Source organism: Rhagoletis pomonella, unplaced genomic scaffold (assembly GCF_013731165.1).
Source record: "Rhagoletis pomonella isolate Grant_MI unplaced genomic scaffold, Rhpom_1.0 Rhpom_scaffold_00001, whole genome shotgun sequence".
Classification (NCBI taxonomy): domain Eukaryota; kingdom Metazoa; phylum Arthropoda; class Insecta; order Diptera; family Tephritidae; genus Rhagoletis; species Rhagoletis pomonella.
In genome coordinates this window covers 59,554,466-59,566,024 of record NW_023458555.1, presented here as the reverse complement: position 1 = coordinate 59,566,024, position 11,559 = coordinate 59,554,466, and positions in this window count along the sequence as shown.

Here is an 11,559-nt window from a genome sequence, read left to right as displayed (position 1 = left end):
ATGCACGGGGGCTGGGCTAGGAGGCCATGTGGCTCCCGAGTTGTTGTACTTTAATTAAAGTTATACTTCGTGTAGAAGGCTGTGTTTTTTCAAAGGCTTCGTTAATGAACTTTATGGAGTTTTCATTACTGCAGTCGAGTGTTGGTTCGAGGTTAGCGTGACTTCCTGAGATGGCGCAATCCTTGAGAGTGTGTTCAACAGTTATACTAGATTCAGACATAAGTAGATTATCCTTATTTTCGAGCTTAACACCCTAATCTGTAATTAGAACAAGAGATTAACCATATAAAATTCGTCCCTTGTTAATCTGTAATTAAAAATAATCTCAGATTTAACCGATAACTTTTCGGTGTCCATCTTAGTTTTATCGATTGTTTTGGCGAAAAAGAGGAGAAATGCCAAATTTAAAAGTAAACAAAAACGGACGCTAGCAAGGAAAAGAGGTTTGCAAAGGTATTTTTAATCAAATGTTAAGTTAAAATATATTTATATTGCTTGATATAGCAGAAAAACGTGATCCCGGTGGCACAGAGAAGAAAGATAACTTTTCCTTGAGATGTGAGAATAACAAGCACAATAAATTTGACGGCTAATAATCTGAGATTTGCCTGTGTGAACGGGGTGATTGAAAAACAAGCTTTGATTGAGATAATATTGATATGAGAACATACTTTTAGGGTCATTCCGGTAAAAGTGCACTTTAGCGAAAGTAGCGAAGTCCCGAAAATGTCAAATATTTTTATTTATTTATTTATTTATCTATATATTTTATAAATAAATTTATAAATAAATTTATAAAATATATGCACGGGGGCTGGGCTAGGAGGCCATGTGGCTCCCGAGTTGTTGTGCTTTAATTAAAATTATACTTCGTGTAGGAGGCTGTGTTTTTTCAAAGGCTTCGTTAATGAACTTTATGGAGTTTTCATTACTGCAGTCGAGTGTTGGTTCAAGGTTAGCGTGACTTCCTGAGATGGCGCAATCCTTGAGAGTGTGTTCAACAGTTATACTAGGTTCAGACATAAGTAGATTATCCTTATTTTCGAACTTAACACCCTAATCTGTAATTAGAACAAGAGATTAGCCATATAAAATTCGTCCCTTGTTAATCTGTAATTATAAAATAATCTCAGATTTAACCGATAACTTTTCGGTGTCCATCCTAGTTTTATCGATTGTTTTGGCGAAAATGAGGAGAAATGCCAAATTAAAAGTAAACAAAAATGGACGCTAGCAAGGAAAAGTGGTTTGCAAAGGTATTTTTAATAAAGTGTTAAGTTAAAATATATTTATATTGCTTGATATAGCAGAAAAACGTGATCACGGTGGCACAGAGAAGAAAGATAACTTTTCCTTGAGATGTGAGAATAACAAGCACAATAAATTTGACGGCTAATAATCTGAGATTTGCCTGTGTAAACGGGGTGATTGAAAAACAAGCTTTGATTGAGATAATATTGATATGAGAACATACTTTTAGGGTCATCCCGGTAAAAGTGCACTTTAGCGAAAGTAGGCCAAAATTGATGAAAAAAATTCAAGAGGGGTATCAAACGACGCGTTTTAATGCGAACAACAATAATCCGAGACCGGGAATTCACATTTTTAATTCATTAAAAGAGTTATTCGCAAAAAACACTTGCACTTTTCGCACTATGTTTTGATGGATTTGACGCAACTAAATGGAGTAAATGAACTCAACTGAACACATATTCATTAGTTTTTATACATTTGTGATGTTTTAAGTGTACACTTTCGCGAAATTCTGTATTTAATAGCAATATTCCGATGGTGAAAATCCGCACAACAATCTCGTGAAGTTATTATAAATGAGATGGAGGAAAACTTGCCACTCTATTCAAAATAAAATGGAGGTAAATTGCTGCTGCCACTCTATTAAAAAAGTTTTTGTGCATTCAACTCCTTTTTGCGTAGGCGGCCTTCGGCCGCGCTTAGGAATTATAACCCTCACAACGTAGAATTCTCCTTTCTGCGTGTGATGAAAAGGAACAGAAATCCCCTTTTCACAGAAGTATATTTCTTGTGCATTATTTGGGTGTTTTTAAAGTTGAAATACAAATTGTATTAATAGCAGCACCATTTTTCCTCCATCTTATTTATATTAACTACACAAGATTGCTATGCGGATTTTCACCATCGGAATATCGCTATTAAATACAGAATTTCGCGAAAGTGTACACTTAAAACATCACAAATGTATAAAAACTAATAAATACGTGTTAAATTGAGTTCATTTATTCCATTCATTTGCGTGAAATTCATCAAAACATAGTGCGGAAAGTACAAGTGTTTTTTGCAAATAACTCTTTAATGAATTAAAAATGTTAATTTCCGGTCTCGGATTGTTATTATTGGCGTTAAGACGCGTGGATTGATACCACTCTCGAACTTTTTCCGTCCATTTTGACCTGCTTTCGCTAAAGTGCACTACTACCGTCATCCCGCATTGGGTACATTCTGGTGATCTGCCGCCACTAAAAAGGTGCCTGGTACTGAAGTTGGTTACACCAACTCTCATTGGTGCTATTTTAATACAGTCGTCCCTAGTGAAGTTTTCGTTATAGTGTGGTGTTTTAAGTTGTGTGTTTTTAAAAAAAGCATTTTTTACGTTTGCAGCTTCTACTTTGTGAAAATTTTTAGTGATTGCGCTTAAACATGGAACTTTCATTATAAGATGCATTTGTATAAGTTAACGGCGTTAACATTTAAACTCCACACACGAATATTCCCACGCTTGCATAGGCTACCTGCATTACTCACATTTACACAAGTTGCCTGCATTCCAAACTCCAGTTACAACATGCCCAATTCATTGGCAAGTGTCTGGACATCCAACACCTCCCATCAAGGTCAACATAGCACCTGCAGTTGCAACGTGACAACGAGGCATAGGTTTAAGAATATTTGAAGTCAGCTACGCAAGCATGCGAAACCTGCAGTTACCAGTGTCCCACGGGCAAAAGACACCACACGCGCATCCGGAATAAACGCTGACGATGCGTCACCGCTATATGGGAACGTCGTTGGCGCTGCGACGCTGACAATTGCTACGCTATGTTACTTGCAATGCAACGTGACTTATTAGTTTTAAATAGGTGTAAGACAATGATGGCAGTTAGTTAATTTTGGGAAATAAAGGTGTAAAGATCGGCACAAGCCGGAAAAAAAATATTTTTTTAATCCTTTAAACTCGTCGAGAGTTAACTGGTGCCCAACGGCCCAGTCGCGTTCGTTCATTTCGAGTTAAAGGCCCTAAAGTAGTGCCTCGCGCTTCCTTCAAAGAAATAAACGGGTTTTCGTTACGGTTAAACCAGCGCAAACTTAGAAAGGACAAGTCCCCGAGAAGGTGATCGAACGCGACAAACGGACCAACAATTTGGGATAACTTCGATTGAAGAAAGCCCGCACCAACGAAGAGTGCGCACCGCTGGACCCTTAGTAGCAGTTTGGCAAAAAGGATACTCCAATGCGCCGTTGGACTCTAATGTAAGAATAGTTTAAGAATGTGAAAAAGCAAGAGAAAGTAATTATATAAAAAAAAAAAAATAATTTCTAATTAGTGTGATAAGTGAAAGTTAAAGCGATTTAACTATCTAAGTAATTTCTTTTTTAAATTTAAACAAGCAAGAGAAAGTAATTATATAAAAAAAAAAATTTATTAATTTTTAATTAGTGTGATAAGTGAAAGTTAAAAAGAAAAAAAAACAGAAAATAAGAATTAAAGCGAAATAACTATCTAAGTAATTTCTTTTCCAACAAAGTAATTTGCTAAAGTTTTTCAATTCAATTCAGTGTTTATTGAGTGTATGATTAGAAAAAATCTTACTGACTAGAGTAAAATTAATAGGCGAAAAATTAAGAAGTACACTAGGTGTAAGCGTTCATAACTAAGAGCTTGTACAGCTCATAACAAAATAACCCAAAGAATTGGATTCGTTATCCAATTCTTATAACAAAAAAATATCTTTGCGATTCACTCCAGAGAATATTAAATTGAAATAAAAGAATAATAATTAATAAGTAAATTTTTATACTAAATCCTAAAAGAAAAAAAAAAAAAAAATGGCACAAAATAACATCGTTAGGCCTTCGCTTCTAGCCAATGCTGGAGTAGCACCGCCAGGAATAAATCCTCCGGCACCTAACCCCAATGCTCCCCAACCTGTAAACGCCACCCCAGAATTCAGGGAGATTATAAGAAATCTCATGACTGACATTCCACAAAGTGACGCATCAATTTTGTCTAGGGACAACATACAGCAGGTTATGACCGACCAGACCATAGACGAACGTTATAGGAATAACATCGCAGATATGGACAAGGTGACAGACGTTGTCCGCTCCCTAAGGGAATTTAGCGGAAATCACACAGAATTTAGTAGTTGGAAGAAAAGCGTAGAAAGGATCCTGAAAATTTACGAGCCTAGCGTAGGCACGCCAAAATATTTCGGTATCTTGAACGTGATTAGGAATAAAATTGTTGGTAGTGCAGATGCTGCACTCGAAGCATATAACACACCGCTCAATTGGAAGGCAATCTCTCGTTGCCTTACAACGCATTATGCCGATAAGAGGGATCTCAGCACCCTCGAATATCAGATGACCTGTTTAATTCAAGGACGAAAGTCTGTCCAAGAGTTTTACGCTGAAGTCTACACCCACCTATCCCTTATCCTTAACAAAATTTCGTGTATGGAAATCAATGACGAAGCCATGCGTGTTCTCACCGAGACATATCGCGATAAGGCACTCGACACCTTCGTAAGAGGATTGTTAGGTGACCTATCAAGGCTCCTCGGAATGAAAGAACCCGCCGACTTACCCGAAGCCTTGCATTTGTGTACAAAATTAGAAAATCAAAATTTCAGGTCTATACACGCTAATAATCAGGCACACGTGCCGAAAGGAACAAATCTGCATCCAACACCATTTAGTTTGCAAACTCAGCAAAAGCCCGTAATTCCCCCAAGGAAATTCCAATTCGCAAGCCATCCCTTCTAGACAAGGAACGTAAATTACATGAATAGACCTAATAACAATAATGTCACATCGAAACGACCGCCACCCACGCAGTCACATCAGTACAACAAAAACTCCCAACAAAATTCAGAGGGTAAATCATATTTCCCAAACACTCGACCCCACCACAATCGAAACTAGTGAATACAATGAGAACGCCGACGCATACGACCCAGAGAATCAGGAACAATCATGGCAGGATTACTATAATGCTTACGAACAACAGGACCAACAATACCCCCAGGACGACGTCAACGAGTATGTATACGTTCATTTTTTAGACTAACTTCATCGTCGCTTCCTTATTTCGAATGCAAAGCAAGCGATGGCAGAATTTTTAAATTCCTCATTGACACCGGTTCGAATAAGAACTATATTCAGCCCTCCTTAGTTGCAAATCCTAAACCTAACGACAGCGTATTTTTTGCAAACTCCGTAGGTGGAAAAATAAGTATATCGCATCACACGGAACTTAACCTTTTTGGCCTCAAGAACAAGAAATTAAAGTTCTTTATCTTACCAACACTCAAATCCTTTCATGCTATCATAGGCAACGACAGTCTAAAACAACTTAAAGCTGTAATCTACACCTCAAACGACTACATGCTCATAGAAAATAAAATCAGAGTCCCCATCAAGCAACAAATATCCAAATCGGTAAATAATATAGAAATAAAAACAGGACACGAATTCAGAGCAAAAAATCATTATCGAAAACCTAGTGCAACAATTTCCTACATTATTCGCCGAACCAGATAAAAAACTAACATATACCACAAGAATCGTTGGCGAAATCCGGACAACTAACGATTCCCCAATTTATACCAAATACTACCCCTATCCAATGTCTTTAAAAAATGAGGTTGAGAAGCAAGCCAACAACCTTATCGAGGACGGGATTATCCGACCATCCCATTCCCCCTACAACTCGCCTGTCTGGATCGTGAATAAGAAACCAGACACCTCAGGAAATAAACAATATTGATTGGTAATTGACTACCGAAAGCTCAATTCAGTCACCATCACAGATCGATACCCTATCCCGGAGATAAACGAAGTACTCGCGCAATTAGGCCGTAATAAATTCTTTTCTGTTATTGATCTAAAGAGTGGATTCCATCAAATACCACTAAAGGAATCCGATATTGAAAAGACCGCATTTTCCATCAATAACGGTAAATATGAATTTACCAGACTCCCTTTCGGACTAAAAAATGCACCATCCATCTTCCAACGCGCCCTTGATGACATCTTACGATAACACATAGGAAAATTATGTTACGTCTACATAGACGATATCATAATCTTCAGCAAGACAGAAAAAGAGCATTCAAAAGACCTAAAAATAATTTTCGACACATTAGAACAGGCAAACATGAAAATCCAACTAGACAAATGTAAATTCTTTGCACAGGAAGTTGAATTTTTAGGATTCATAGTGACTGCGAACGGAATAAAAGCGAACCCATCAAAGGTAGAGGCAATAGAGAAAGTACCTATACCGAAAACACTCAAGGACCTTAGATCGTTCTTGGGAATGTCGGGATTCTACAGACGATTTATTAAGGACTACGCGAAGATAGCAAAACCCCTTACTCTTATTTTAAGAGGAGAGGAAGGACGACTAAGCAAACAACTATCAGCAAAAACAGCAATAACGCTGAACAGCGAAGCAATAGATGCTTTCAATAAAATTAAAAATACACTCACATCCAGCGAAGTGATGTTGCAATACCCCAACTTCAATAAAGAATTTCACTTGACGACCGACGCTTCTAATTACGCTATAGGAGCAGTACTCGAACAAGAAAATAAACCAATTCTTTTTATATCAAGAACTTTGTCAAAGGCTGAAGAAAATTACGCAACAAACGAAAAAGAAATGTTAGCGATAATCTGGGCACTAAAAACATTAAGAAGTTATCTCTACGGCTCTGCTACAGTCAAAATTTTTACCGATCACCAACCCCTGACGTATGCCCTTAGCAATTAAAACAACAATAGTAAGCTAAAAAGGTGGAAAGCTATACTGGAGGAATATAATTACGAACTAAAATACAAACCTGGCAGTAACAATAAGTCGCAGACGCACTTTCTCGACCACCACAACAAATAAATTCCTTGTCTGCAACCCAACATAGTGACGAAAGTTCAGCCCAAAATTTAATACCGTATACAGACGCACCTATCAATGCATTTAAAAATCAAATTTTTATTTCTACTGGCGAAACCTCTTCATACCAATTTAAATTACCTTTTCCCACTTACCATGATATAATGATATGTCTCATTATTGAAAGAGACTTTACAGAAGAAAGTCTTACCACATTGTTGAAAAGATACCTCAACCCTACAGTAACAAATTGCATAAAAACCGAAGACAACATTTTAGGGAAAATACAAACAATTTACCAAATTCATTTTAGCAGGTACAAAGTACGTTATACCCGAAAATTCATTAGAGATGTTACAAACGAATCAGAACAGGAAACGGAAATCATCAACGAGCATAATAGAGCTCACCGCAATCCCACAGAAAATAAAGCCCAACTCTTAGAAAGATGTTACTTCCCACAAATGAACGCCAAAATAAAACCAATTGCAAAACAGTGCAAAATTTGCTTAGAAAATAAGTATGAGAGACATCCAGTAAATCCTATCCTGAAACCAACTCCCATTCCTAATTACCCAGGTCATATCGTTCATATAGACCTATACCATACTAACAACAAAGTAGTGCTGACGGCAATGGATAAATTTTCCAAATACGCATAAGCAAAAATTGTGCGCTCCAGAGCAACGGAAGACATAAAGGCCCCCTTAAGAAGTCTCTTGACAGCATTCGGAATCCCAGAAAATATCGTTATGGACAACGAAAAATCTCTAAACGCAGCCCCTATAACCTTTTTGCTAGAAAATGAATACGGTATTGAAATATTTAAAACTCCTCCATACAAAAGTTCTATAAACGGACAAATAGAACGATTCCATTCCACACTTACCGAAGTGATGCGTTGCACTTAAGTAGAAAACACCCACACCGACTTTAAGGACCTCCTCAATAGAGCCATATTCAAGTATAACTATTCCATTCATTCCACCACCAAACGTAAACCAGTAGAAGTATTTTTCGGAAGAACAATAGGACCAAATCCAATGACATTGGACAGAGAAGAAAATGTCCAAAATCTTAAAAATAAACAAGAAAAAGACTTACGACTTCATAATAAAGATAGGACCGAGTTCAGGACATACAACAATAACGACGTTATTTATGTAAAAATAAATAAAAGACTAGGAAACAAACTAACACCCAGATACAAAAAGGAAGTAGTGGTCGAAGACAAAGGAAACATAGTTACAACCAAATCCGGAAGGTCGGTGCATAAAAGCCATATCAAGGCTCAATAACAACAAAAAAAAAAAAAAAAAATATATATATATATATTAAAAATTTTATTTTATTTTTTTTTCTCCTCTTTCTTAAAATTTTTTTTGTCTATAAAAATTTACGAATTAAATGATAATAAAGTCAATTTGAGAAAAAATTAGATTTAGCAAAGCATAGAGATTTAAATTTATTTCATTTAATTAAATTTTGTCTATAAAATTTAATTTAAACTAAATAAGTTAAATCCAATGCATTCCACTCAAAGAATCACATTAAATAAGGAAAAACTTAATAAATAAAACGATATAGAACATTTTAACTTAGTTAGCTGTAGAATTATCTTCCTTCCCCAGCCAGGCATATAAGAACCTCCACAAAAGTAGCATAACAGGCCATTAACCTCACACTCGCTTTTGCAGAATCCTGGTTGCCTTGTGCAACGCAGAAACTCAAATACACGACTACTCCTCATCCCATCTTATAACCATCGATAATGGTTACTCCAAAATAAAGGACGGAACCCTAAATTTTATCCACATCATTAACACCCAAATTTACAGAAACCTCTTGGAAAACATAACAGACACAATAGACAGGAACTTACCACCATCAAATCCTTTCTCTTCTACTCTACGAGACGAAGCCCAACAAGCTATCGAGATGTTGAAAATCGTCGAACCCATCCAAAATCCTAAAACCCGAAGATCCCTAGATTTCATTGGAACCGCCTGGAAGTACATAGCGGGAAGTCCCGACCACAATGACCTTAATATGATAAATAATAATATGGAAAAACTGTTGATAAATAACAATAAACAGATAATTATAAACCACGCTTTAAATCAACAAGTCAATAAAATCACCGAAATTACTAACAACTTACTGAACGCCATAAAAGAAGATAATGTAATAGCGAATGAAATAGCAATAAGCCTTCAGAATAAGTTAAGATTAATCAAAGAGGAAATTATCAATATAAAATATGCCATACAATGGGCTAGAATAGGAATTGTGAATTCAATAATATTAAATAAAAAAGAAATTGATCTAGCCATAAAAGAAATGAATAAAGAAAATATGCCATTTGACACTGCCGAAGAGGCATTAGAATTAGCAGAAGTTAGCGTACTAAGAAATTATTCATCAATTTTATATGTTGTCAAAATACCATTGACCTCAAAAGAAATTTACGAAAACTTAATATTAAAAGCTGTTATAAAAAATAATGTAATAATTGATTTAAAATACAACAATGTTTTAAGAAATAAAGAAAGAATATTTGGAATACAAAATAATTGTAAGAAATATAACAAAATTAGTATTTGTAAGCAAAACGAATTGTTAGATTTAAGTAATGATTTTTGTATATCTAAACTAATAAAAAGCCTCAATTCATCATGTCACTTTATCAACTGCCACCATATTCCAAGAGACGAGCTCATCGCACCAGGAATAATTTTCCTTAACAATTATCAAGGCAACATAACAATAGACGGCAACATTCCAGTGATGAACGGTACATATGTTATAAATTTCAAAAATGAGTCAATAACGGCAAATGGAAGAACATACAAAAATTTTGAAGCACCCCCCTTAAGGATAACGCCAGCAATAGCCCAGCCAACCCCAATAGAAGAGAGCTTAACTAAACTACTATCACTAGAAGCACTCAGCGAACTACACATAAACAACACCATGGAAATCCAGTCACTGCAAACGGAGAAAACAGTAAACCGAATTTCTGCAGGACTTACGCTCATTATAATTATTGTCCTGGTAGTTAGCTCCAAAAATTTGCGCTACAAAAGGAAAAAGCAAAGTAAACCTACAAAACAACCAGCAGAGGCCATTACACAGGCCAATCAGCAACAAGAAGCAACCAGCCAAGTCCCAACGCCCGAAATAAGGACTTTCCAAGTTTTTCAAACGCTCGAGGACAAGCGTTTTTAAGAGGGGAGGAGTTAACGGCGTTAACATTTAAACTCCACACACGAATATTCCCACGCTTACATAGGCTACCTGCATTACTCACATTTACACAAGTTGCCTGCATTCCAAACTCCAGTTACAACATGCCCAATTCATTGGCAAGTGTCTGGACATCCAACACCTCCCATCAAGGTCAACATAGCACCTGCAGTTGCAACGTGACAACGAGGCATAGGTTTAAGAATATTTGAAGTCAGCTACGCAAGCATGCGAAACCTGCAGTTACCAGTGTCCCACGGGCAAAATACACCACACGCGCATCCGGAATAAACGCTGACGATGCGTCACCGCTATATGGGAACGTCGTTGGCGCTGCGACGCTGACAATTGCTACGCTATGTCACTTGCAATGCAACGTGACTTATTAGTTTTAAATAGGTGTAAGACAATGATGGCAGTTAGTTAATTTTGGGAAATAAAGGTGTAAAGATCGGCACAAGCCGGAAAAAAAATATTTTTTTAATCCTTTAAACTCGTCGAGAGTTAACTTATAGCTTCCTTGGCTGCTTCGTTCGCTAGTTCATTGCCAACTATACCGACGTGGGCTGGGATCCATAAGATCGTTATGGGCGAATGGAGTGTGACTCCGTCTAGAAGGAATCTTCGTTGTTGTTGTTGTTGTTGTAGCGGCTAGGAAGCGTGCAGCTTCTGTGGGGTTTGTCCACAGGGACAAGGCCGTTAGGGTTGTCGGGTTTTCCGGGCATGCGAGGGGATGTTTCGAGTCATGTGGGGTCTCTCCGCATGCCGGACACTCATTCGGCACATCCTCATTCAACCTACTCAAGTAGGAGTTCAACCTGCTGTGTCTCCCGAGGCAGATGAAGCTCTGTCTCGTCTATGTCCGGGGGAGGTTGCTTAATGAACCTCTGGACTTCGTCCGTCAGTTCATATAGATGCCTCCTGACGTGCCTAGGCGAGGGCTCCTCTGCAAGCAGCTGTCTGCTTGGGTGGCCACTTCTGTGGCTCCCGATCAGGAACTGCTTGCAGAGCATTATATTATGCTCCTTTACAGGGAGCATTTGCGCCTCGCCGTGCAGGTGGTGTTCAGGCGACATCAAGAGGCATCCTGTCGCTGTCCTGAGTGCGGTGTTCTGTACAGTCTGTAGCTTCGTCCACTGCGTCCTACTAGTCCCTGGCGA